The sequence below is a fragment of the Euphorbia lathyris genome, chromosome 6, assembly GCF_963576675.1.
Source record: "Euphorbia lathyris chromosome 6, ddEupLath1.1, whole genome shotgun sequence".
Classification (NCBI taxonomy): Eukaryota; Viridiplantae; Streptophyta; class Magnoliopsida; order Malpighiales; family Euphorbiaceae; genus Euphorbia; species Euphorbia lathyris.
The window spans coordinates 34,017,295-34,028,875 of record NC_088915.1 but is presented as its reverse complement, the minus strand read 5'-3'; positions in this window follow the sequence as shown (position 1 = coordinate 34,028,875).

Sequence of the window (11,581 nt, the reverse complement as noted above, 5' to 3'; positions counted from 1 at the left end):
TTAATTAAGAAATATATTAGAATATAATAAAAAACCAAAAATTGAATTAAACTATAATTAAAATTAAATATTATATTTACGATACAAAAGAATTATAATATAGGTTAAACAAAAATTGAATTAAACTACAATTAAAATTAAATATTATGTCTACGATACAAAAGAATTACATTTTATGTTAAAATGGAAGCAACATCAATATATTATTCTATAAACTATTACAATTAATACTTTCCTAATGTTGCATATGAAGAAACTTTATCAATTCAGTATGTTACATATAAAAAAAATAAAATTCGTAAGAATTAGTCACAAATTCATCTTGATGATAATTATTTTGGTTGATGGAATTTCATGATCACTAAGCATTCGAATTCAATTATTCATTCTGCTACAATAACCCAATATATCTAATTGAATCAGTTTAAGATGATGATTTCTCATATTTTCATTTTGTAATATCTCATCAAGACATTCGATCAATTTGTTCTTCATTCTTTCACTATATAGAATATCAGCCATACTCGCAGATATCACTTATTTGACTTCATTAATATTTTCTAATAATTATATATTCTTGAATTTTGTAAGTAAGAAAAACAAACAAAAGAATTGAAAAAAAAATGAAGAGACGAAAAAGATAATTAGGAGAGAACCATCTTCCTCTCGGGTTTTTTTTTTTTTTTGAAAATAAGAGAGAATGTCGAGACATAAGCATATAAAGAGGGGAGTGAAAATATTGTTTGTCCATTAATTAAATATTTTATTTTTTCTTAATGAAGTATTAAGTCCATAAATTAATTTTAGTTAAATAGAATTAAATCGCAATTGTAACCACTCAGTAAAAAAACGTTTTATAATTAATATGTGAAATTAATTATATTAATTAGAATCATTATGCTCAACATTTGAGAATTTGAAGAGATTCAAATAATAATATTTTCTTAATTAATATTTTTCAATAATTTGTCCTATGATCATATTTCATTTTCATCTATTAAAAACTCTTGAAATACTAATAATTTTGTAGGAACCATAATATAATAGTTAAAAATTATATAAGCCAATGTTGCAAAAGCAATTATCTCAATATCCATAATTAATGTACATTTTTAGGATTTTGAGCATCAAAATTTATTTTTATTTACCTTGATTTTGAATTCGTATCTAGCATAATCTACATTCTTCAAGAATAAACATCTTATCAAGCGTATTAGATGCTTACAATCTCCTTGTCTAGAAAATTGGGAAAAAATAACTTCTTGATAATAATAATAATATAACATAATTTATATTGAAATAAACTTCATTGTAAGTATAATATTCCAATATCTCTTTAATATTTTATTTAATATGTCTCAAACTTCAATGAACAACTATCGTGTGAAACTTTATATCTATTTGTACCAAAATGCATAAAAAAAATACAATCCATATCAATTAGCTAAACTCAAACTAAAAAAATAAGTGGATTTCAACATCTTCCGAATTAGAAAAATTAATCTAACTTCAATTAAAACTAAAAATTGAGTTCATAAAAAACCGAAAATCTAAATTTTAGTTAGAGTTAACAATCAAAACGATAACACCTAGGAACATATACTAAAAAAGAATGCAAATATACAAAATCTTTATTTTAGTCATTTTGAAAAATAAATAAATAAAAAAGAAAACATGGATAAGGTAGCGAGAGGTATGGAATCTGGATAACGACAGAAATGGAATTTCATCTCTGAAAGATGAAACTATAACAACAATTGTTTAATAAAAATAAAACAACAGCACAATTGAGAAAGCCAAAAATTGAGTTCATATAAAGCCGAAAATCTAAATGAACAAAATAACTACAACATATGAAAAAAATCGAATATTTACCTTCAGAAATATAATACTATCTATCGTGACCAATGAATATAATGGTGAAATACTTGTTGGTTGAATGATTTGATAATGATAGGAATATGGAGATAGACAGATAAGTAATAGGCACAATAATGAATTGAATCAGCTTAATGATTCTGGCTCAGAGGCCTTGTATTTATAGTGAGCCAATAATAGTTTGTATAGGAATATAATACATAAGTATAGTCGTATTGAAACTCTACCTAGCTAGGAATATAGACAGAGTAAAACTCTAACTAGATAGGAATCTATTTACAGAGATAATTAGAATATTATCTCTAACACCCCCCTCAAGCCGATGGCGGGCACGAACAAAGAGTCGGGAGCGTAGCATCGTGAAACGAGCCGGAGCTAGCGGCTTGGTGAGTATGTCTGCAACCTGATCATCGGTTGGGATAAATCTGACACTGAGGAATCCTCTGTGAACTTGTTCACGAACAAAATGATAGTCTAGCTCAATGTGTTTTGTGCGAGCATGAAACACTGGATTTGAGGTGAGATAGATTGCTCCAACATTGTCACACCATAACTGAACCGGGGTGGGTAATGGAAATCCGAGATCCGAGAGAAGGGATTTGAGCCATAGCAGTTCGGCAGTGGCATTTGCTACTGCTTTGTATTCGCTTTCCGTTGAGGATCTGGCTATTGTGGGTTGCTTGCGGGTCTGCCACGATACAATGCTGGATCCAAGATAGACACAGAAGGCACCCGTGGATCGTCGATCATCAGGACACCCTCCCCAATCATTATCTGAGTAGCAATGGATGTGCTGTATTGGTTTGATAGACATGACTATGCCAAAATCTGATGTACCCTGAACATAGCGTAAAACCCTCTTGACTCCTTTCCAGTGTTCATCGGTTGGACAATGTAGAAACTGACATAATTTGTTGACTGCAAATGCAATGTCAGGACGAGTGAATGTTAAGTATTGAAGTGCCCCCACAATGCTTCTATATTCATCTTCAGAGGTTAAGCTGGTGCCTAGCTCCTTTGAAAGTGTTGGTGTGGTGGCCATGGGCGTTAGTGTGGGCTTGGAGTCAATCATCTTCACTCTGTCGAGGATGTCAGCCACATACTTGGCTTGACACATGTGAATGCCATCCTTCTCATATCGGATCTCAATTCCAAGAAAGTATTCTTCTTTGCCAAGATTGCGAATGGGAAACTCACGTTCGATGGCTGCAATAGTGTTGGTGATGTGTGCAGGGTGGTTCCCTGTTATGAGTATATCATCAACATAGCACAGAATGTAAGTCTTTTCAGTATCGGTGCGTCTGATGAACAAAGAGTTGTCAGCCTGTGACATTTTGTACCCAAGAGAGAGAAGGAATGTTCGAAGACGAGTGAACCATTATCGCGGTGCTTGCTTCAATCCATAGAGACTCTTTTTGAGAAGGCAGACATGGTCTGGTCGGTCACTATCCCGAAACCCCTGCGGTTGTTCCATATATATGGTTTCTGATAAGTTTCCATGGAGAAATGCATTGGAGACATCTAGCTGATTGACAAACCAGTTGTTTGCTGCTGCGATGGCAAATACAGACCTGATGGTTGTGGCTTTGATTACTGGACTGAATGTTTCTTTGTAGTCAATCCCAGCTTTTTGAGTGAATCCCCTTGCTACTAAGCGAGCTTTGTGACGATCAATGGTTCCGTCAAACTTCTTCTTTGTACGAAAGAGCCACCTGGAGGTGATGACATGCTGATCATGTGGTCTTGGTACAAGTTGCCATGTGCCATTGTCCAGAAGAGCTTGAATCTCTTCAGACATTGCAGTACGCCATTCTGATTGTTTGTTGGCTTTACTGAAGCATATGGGATCCACTGTGCCATTTGGATATGTAGCTAACAGTCCCTCAAACCTTCCTCTTGACTGAAGAGATGACTGTCGAAGTTGCATATAATGTTGTCGTGGACCAATCAGCGGTGCATTGCGATGCTTGGGCCTTTCAGGTGGAATAGGAGCATGTGGTGCAATTTCAGGAGGAGGAGAATCTGTTTGAGGCATGATGTTCTCCTCATGAGGAACTACATTCTGTATTTCCGGTGTGATGATGTCCACAGCATCAACTGGAGTGTTAGGATCATTCTGAGGAACAGGTGTTGATGCAGCAGTGACCACTGGTGACAGATATTGAGGTGGAGCTAAAGGAGCACTGTGTGTGGCTTCAGAGTCAGGAGGAGTAGTTGGGGTTCCAGGATGAGGTCTAGGTGTGATGGGTGCAGAGTATGGAACCAGGTTAGAAGAAGATACTATAGGGTTGGGATTAGAGAAATTACCTGGATACGGGCCGAGTAAAGATGGTAGTTGACACGATGTGCTTACCCCTGAGTTGCTAGATGAAGGTGATGATGCAGTGATTGTTGATGCAGGAAAGACTTCTTCATTATGCTGTACAAACTTGCAGATGTATATGCGTCCGGTGGCATATTCAAGACAGATATCCCCGGAATGATTTTCTGATGGTCCAAGGTAGACACATAGCTTGGAGCGAAAATCAAATTTGTGCTGATTGTATGGATGAAGAAGGGGATAAATACCACTGCCAAAAATGCGTAAGGCCTTATAGGCAGGTTGTTTCTTGTAGAACAAGAAATAGGGTGACTTGTTGTTTAGGATTTTGGTGGGTAAGTAGTTAATTAGCCTAATGCTGTGTATTATGGCATAGTTCCAAAATTTTGGAGGTAAAGATGCATTGGCTAGCAAAGTAAGGCAAGTGTCAACAACATGTCTAATTTTCCTCTCAGCTATACCGTTTTGTGCATGAGTGTGAGGGCATGCAATCTTGTGTATAATGCCATGGCGTTTGAAAAAAGGTTGTAGTTTTTGAAACCCCCCCCCCCCAAGATCAGAGTAAATGTTCTTAACCCTTGCACTATACTGATTAGAGATCATGGCATAAAAATCACAGAAGGTTGAAAAGACATCACTCTTATTCTTTAAACAAAAAACCCATCCAAATCTGGTGAATTCATCAATGATTATTAAAAAATAACGGTGGCCAAGACAAGAAGCAACTGGAGCTGGCCCCCAAACATCCAGATGTAAGTTTTCAAAAGTAAATGTGCTAGAGCGACTAATAGATGGTAAAGAGCTCCTAGCAAGCTTGCCTAATGGACAAAAAGAACATTTGCTAACTGGTTTTGAAGAGGATAGATTGTTTCCTTTGAGAACTGAGCTGACTGTCTGATTCTGACAATGTCCAAGCCGTGCATGCCACCTTTCAAAAGACACCTTCTCTCCAACTAGCGCCTCCTTCAGGGTGGGTGTAAGCACATAAAGTCCATCTTTACTCGGGCCCCGTAACAGGATTTCCCCAGTTGTTTGGTCCTTCACAAGAAAATGGTTAGGCCAAAATTCAAAGAAACATGAGTTGTCACGGGTAAATTTTTGAACAGATAGTAAAGATTTGGTAAGTTTGGGAACAAGTAGGGCATCATTAATTTTCAAATTATTGATATTTGAATTTCCAAAGTGAGAAATTCGCAAACCTTGACCATTGCCAAACTAAACTGTATCATATCCTGGATATGGCTGCATTTGTTGGAGTTGAGCCGGATTTGCCGTCATGTGATTAGTTGCTCCTATGTCTGGGTACCACGGCTGATTAGGACCCATGAATGAATTCGGTGGTTGTTGACATGCCATGTGCGCTTGTGGTCCAGGATTGTATTGTGTTCTTGAATTGTTCTTTGGTCTTTTGCACTTGTCAGCCCAGTGGCTTGGATCACCACAATTGTAGCATTTGCCACTTCTTCTTTTCTTTGGATTCTGCTTCTTTGCTTGATTTGTTTCCATGGTGGATACATTGGCCTCAGGCTGAAGCAGAGTTGTCTTTCTCGTCGATTGAATCATGCCCTCAACTATCTTCAAGCTATGTAAAATCTCTTGATAGTTGATATTTGTACCGCGCTGAGTTACAAGATTCTGAACAGTGGAGCGATACTCTTCTGCTAAACCTTTGTAAAGGACTGACGGTAGTAGATGCCGAGGATAAGGATTCCCTGAGGCAGCCAGATCATCAAGGATGGATTTCACTTTTTGCATATATGCCGTAACAGACATTCCTCCTTGCTCAAGTTCATGCAGTTCGACTCCCATCTAAAACTGCTTGCTGCCTGTAATTAGCCCGTAGGCATCCTCTAAGGCTAGCCAAATATCATGTGAATATTTGAGATATGCAATCTCAGAAAACACCTCTTCGGTGATTGAATTTAGGAGCAAAGTCCTAACCACATTTTCTACATCATCCCATTGAATAAACGATGGATTTATGATTAAATCCGCAGCTGATGTCACAAAACCTGTTCTAGGAATAAATTTGGGTGGTGGTGGTGTTGAACTAAGAATGTGAGGAAGAAGATGATAGGTTTGAAGGGTAGATTCCATGGAAATTCTCCATGCTTTGTAGTTGTTCGGATTTAGTTTGATGTTGATATTGATGTTTGTGGGTGGTTGTCTAGGTTGTTCAACATGAGTGGGTATAGGTTCTGGATGGACAGGATTGTTTGTATTATGGGGGATGGATGAAGAAATAAAATTATGTCTAACATTGGTTGACGGTGCATCAACAGTGTTGTGAAAAGAATTTGAGAAGAAAGATGGTGAGGGATCATGAGATATTTGGGTATTGTAACAAAACGGTGAAGTATGAGATTCAGAAATAACCTGATTTTTGTTACTGGCTTCAGCCGCCTGATATGCTGCTAGGGCAGCCAGAACTGATGGAGAAAATAGAGTTGGAGGTGTTGCAGATTGTTGTACCTGAACTGATGGCTGCTGAATCGGAACTTGTGGATTCCATGTTTGTGGAATAGCCGCCTGATATGCCGCGAGTGCGGCTAAAATTGCCGCGTGTTGGTCCTGCGTTGGTGTCGCGGTTTGCCCTAGGGGCTGTTCGCGTACCGCTGTCGCGGTTGGAGGAATCGTCGGTTGCGCAAACAGCGACGTCGAAGGATGATTCTGCGCAGCGGCAGCCGTGAGGAATGGTGCGGCAGGTTCTTGAATCTGGGCTTGTGCTCCGGCCACTGTCGTTGCCGCGGCAGACGGTGCAGGACATGCCTAGGCAATTGCCGCCCTTGCGCTGGCCGCCTGATAGGCTTCGAGCGCCGCGCGAACCTCCGGAGGGAAGGTGTCGCCGACGTTATGCGGTGATGGTGCGGCGGCTGCTACAGTTGGCAGATTGAGGAAGACGGAATCCCCAGTGACGAACGGCGAGGTAAATCGCCATCCCGACGACGCGAAGGAACCACCGTAGGCGTCGCTGGTTTTCTGGGCAGCGGCGGCGTCAGACGCTGCTGCGGGTTCGATCCGGACGGCAGCGACTCCGGCGGCTGCGGCTGCGGCGTTTGCGGCGGCGGCAGCAGTGGCCGCGGCTTTGTACTGTGTAAAAGTGGGTGATTGAGGATGATCAGAGAATTCGGAGGATGCGGAAGTGGATACTACTGATACCATGTTGGTTGAATGATTTGATAATGATAGGAATATAGAGATAGACAGATAAGTAATAGGCACAATAATGAATTGAATCAGCTTAATGATTCTAGCTCAGAGGCCTTGTATTTATAGTGAGCCAATAATAGTTTGTATAGGAATACAATACATAAGTATAGTCGTATTGAAACTCTACCTAGCTAGGAATATAGACAGAGTAAAACTCTAACTAGATAGGAATCTATTTACAGAGATAATTAGAATATTATCTCTAACAATACTATCTATCATGCTTTATATAGAAGTTTATTTGTGACTTTTGGATTTCCTTTGCTTTGTGTTTTTTCATCTTCCCGTAACTCTTGCTTTCTTTTATTATTTTAATTAATAGGCTAGTAATTATTTAATATATTATAAATATAAATTTGTTATTTTTAATTAATTAAATATTTATTTTTAATTAATTAAATATTTTTAATCTGATTTTTTACTACGTTGACAACTCATCAAAAAGACCTCTAAAACACTTCTTCTCATTTCTCTCTGCTTCCGTAATTATATATAGTATAGATTAGGTAAGGATAATACCCACGTACGATTTCAAAGCAATGTTGGAATGGGCGAATGTCATTCAGTTTTTTTGCCTCATTCCGTCTTTTATTTACTAAAAGAAACAATTGTGTTGTGTGTATCCATCAATCCGGTCAGTTGCCAAGTATGTTTTCAACATATCCATTTCCGAGATGGAGGAGGGTGTTGTTCTCAACATGCCTTTTTATCCATATATCACCAACCAGATTTGTAATGTGTGATCAGTTAGGTATAAGTACTTCTATTATCTAACATAAAGCTTTGATTTGGACATATTTGTGTCCGTGATGTCATTGGAACATCAATTACCCTAGTTGACGAGCTACTTTAAATGAGTTTGTCTTCTAAACAAGCTTGGATGTCATTCATGGGGTGCGAATTTTACTAGATCACTAGACTACATTTTCTTAGGTCTTACTTATAGGTTATTTTTTTCTAGTCGCGTTTGATTATGCTTATATTAACACTTCAAACTGCTCATGTAGATAGTTGAATCCTACAGTTTCGCGACTGTGGAGATGCATATTTGTGGGACAATGGGGTGTGTTGCTGATTTTCGTGTCCAATATGTTAGGGATCAATCAATGAATTATACCTGCATCATTTGGTCACCTTGAAAAAATATGTAATGTATAATTTACGAGAATTTAACATGAGGTTCACTTTGAGGAGAGGTGTACATAGGAAAACAAAACTTAAAAGCCAAAGATTTATTTCATTGCACGAAGTTGTACAATATGAAACAAACTTCATTTTTTATACGAACTTTCGGACACCCCTCCTAATATTATTATTTTTTTTGTAGTCGATGTAACACCTTCTAAGATCTTATTTTTTTCAATCTTCTCATAATTGAACTTGACAATGCCAATTTTGTAAAAAATTTGAAGCACTTTCAAAACCTAGTATGATGCTTCTTCTAATTGATACATACCCAATAATACACATTCACAACAATCGCTCATACTATATTGAATCACTAAACTCATTATTATGGCCAAGTCATTGACACAAATGATGCAGAATAAGTAGAGATCCTACCCAAGATGACAATGTCTTCAATTTCAATGGAAAATTATGAAAAGAATGAAAGCTCACACTACGCCAAATAACCTATCAGAAGACGGTTAAAAACTGTCGTCCCGCGAGATATAAATATGTCACGAGGCTCGCTGCTGTCTATTGCACTTTTAGACGATGGTTAGGTTCTGTCATGTGAAGATACGATACATGACATTAGCCTATTTGCATATTGTCATATTAATCTTGTTATGATGCAGCTTATTTATTATTAACGTCACCTTTAATGTCATCACATGACATACTAATAATTAAAAATGTCAAGTAGATATATGGGAAATTGGCATATTGGTATTCACGATGACAGTTTTTATAATAATTTATGTCATTGTAACTTGTTTCAGATGACATAGGTCTTAATCAATCATGTCAATGAATTTATTTTCAGATGACAGATTCGTTTATTTTAATGTCTTTTTATTGTTGTTTAGATGACATTTTTTAAATGTAAATGTCACTCTTTGTCTTCTTATTCGAATGAATTTCTGGTAATGAAACATAATCAAATGAACAAGAATTTCTGTATATCAATGATTTTAAATTTATTGGAGACACATTTGAACTAGATAAATTTCTGAATATAATTAATATAAGGTAAAAACAATAAGCAATACATCTCCAAACTTTCAATCTTTCCATCTTTCAAAATTTGGCATGGTGTTGGAAGCAAAATCCAACTTGATCTGCATATCTAAACCATTATTAAGCCTAGAATCCCCAAGTCTTGATATCTGTAAAACCAAATGCATTTCATTAATTACGTACCGTATATAGAGAGACCTAATAACTCATTTACCTTTTCCTCTTCCTAGACCTTTCACTTACCCACCAACAGTATAAATATGAAACCATTACCAATTCTCAAGAGTCCAGAACCCAAACAGTATACTTACTCTAGTTATATCGATCATGGATAAACGTACGAGGGACATCCATTTTCGTGTTGAGTCGCAGATTTCCCTACTCCGACAGCAGTCACTCAGGTGGCTTCTCAATATTACAGGTATATGTATCTTACTCACCCAGTTGTGCATTGCTCTTCCTTCTCTATTTCTGCTAACTCATGTACGCTTGCTGCTATATATGCAGGTCCTCACCATCGGGTATGGTCTGTCGTGATGAAGGGCCCTCCAAACACCCCATATGAAGGAGGTGTATTCATAGTCAATATGGACTTCCCTATTGATTTCCCCTCCACACCTCCAGTTGTAAGAACATGAACTTATTAACACATAGTAATCAATTCATATATATGTATATACACTCATGACATTACTATTATTCTCAGCTCATTTCAGGACCAAAATTTATCATCCTAATATCAGTCCTTTGGGGCGTGTATCTATGCCCCAACTACTTGATCGCGCTTCCTATCCTATTACCACGGTAAAATGATGCTATAAATCTATGCATTTGCCTATGTTTAGGGTCTAATTTATCTATTCATGTTTGGGATCTAATTTATCTATGCATGTTTGGGGTCTAATTTATCTATGCATTTTCTAGCTGCTGTGGCATATTTATGGAATGTTGATAGAGCCCTTCATTGAGGGGCCATTTCCTGGCCGAGAGCGAATTGCTCAGCAATACATCAGCAACATGGCAGGTTATGTAGCAACTGCTAGGAGATGGACTCAAGAGCATGCAAGGGGGGTATGCTGATGTGCGAATAGCAAGCAAGGGGCATGATGATGTGCGTGCGAATAACATACATGGGGGAGGCATGATGTGCAAATAGCAACAAAGGAGGTGTGAATGCTAAACAAACATTGAGCTGGATGGTGTGGAATACTAGAGGCATAGAGCCAAACTTGAAGAACAGAATGATTACTGATTACAAATCTATTTGGTAATCAATCTGATCTTCAATGTTGGCTCCATGCCTCTCCAGTACTCCACTCCATCCAGCTCTAGTGTTTGTTTAGCATCCAAATCTCCCTTGTATGCTATTCGCACATCACGCCCCCCCTTGCACGTTATTCGCACGTCACATCATCATGCCCCCCTTGCATGCTATCCTTTTTTTGTAATACAAAGTAGACAACTTATTCAAGTAGACATATGTATATTCAAGTGACACAAAACATGCTATATAACAAAGTACACAACTTATTCGTGTATACATGTCTATGCCTAAAGCTTCATAGCAATACACATACACAACCATTGTTTATCACATACTCATTTCTGACTATTGTATACAAACGAATTCAGTTCATGGCAATTCCTATATACACAACCCTTTACAAACATACTCATGTCTGACTAAGGCATACAACAACATCGTATGTGCAACCAACATAACAATACATGTACTCAATAAGTTAAAGAAATCTTCCCATATGTTGTAGGCATGAAACCATCTCTTCCATATACTTCATCACTCTTACTATCCTTGCAAATAAAAATAGCAATATCTTCCCATATGTTGTAGGCATAAAACCATCTCTTTCATACACATACTCATTTCAGTCCTTGCATCATTATTTCACTCAATGAACATTCATAGCATAAGAGTATGACCAATCACAATACTCAACCAAACCGCAACATGCTTCAAACAGTTCCAGT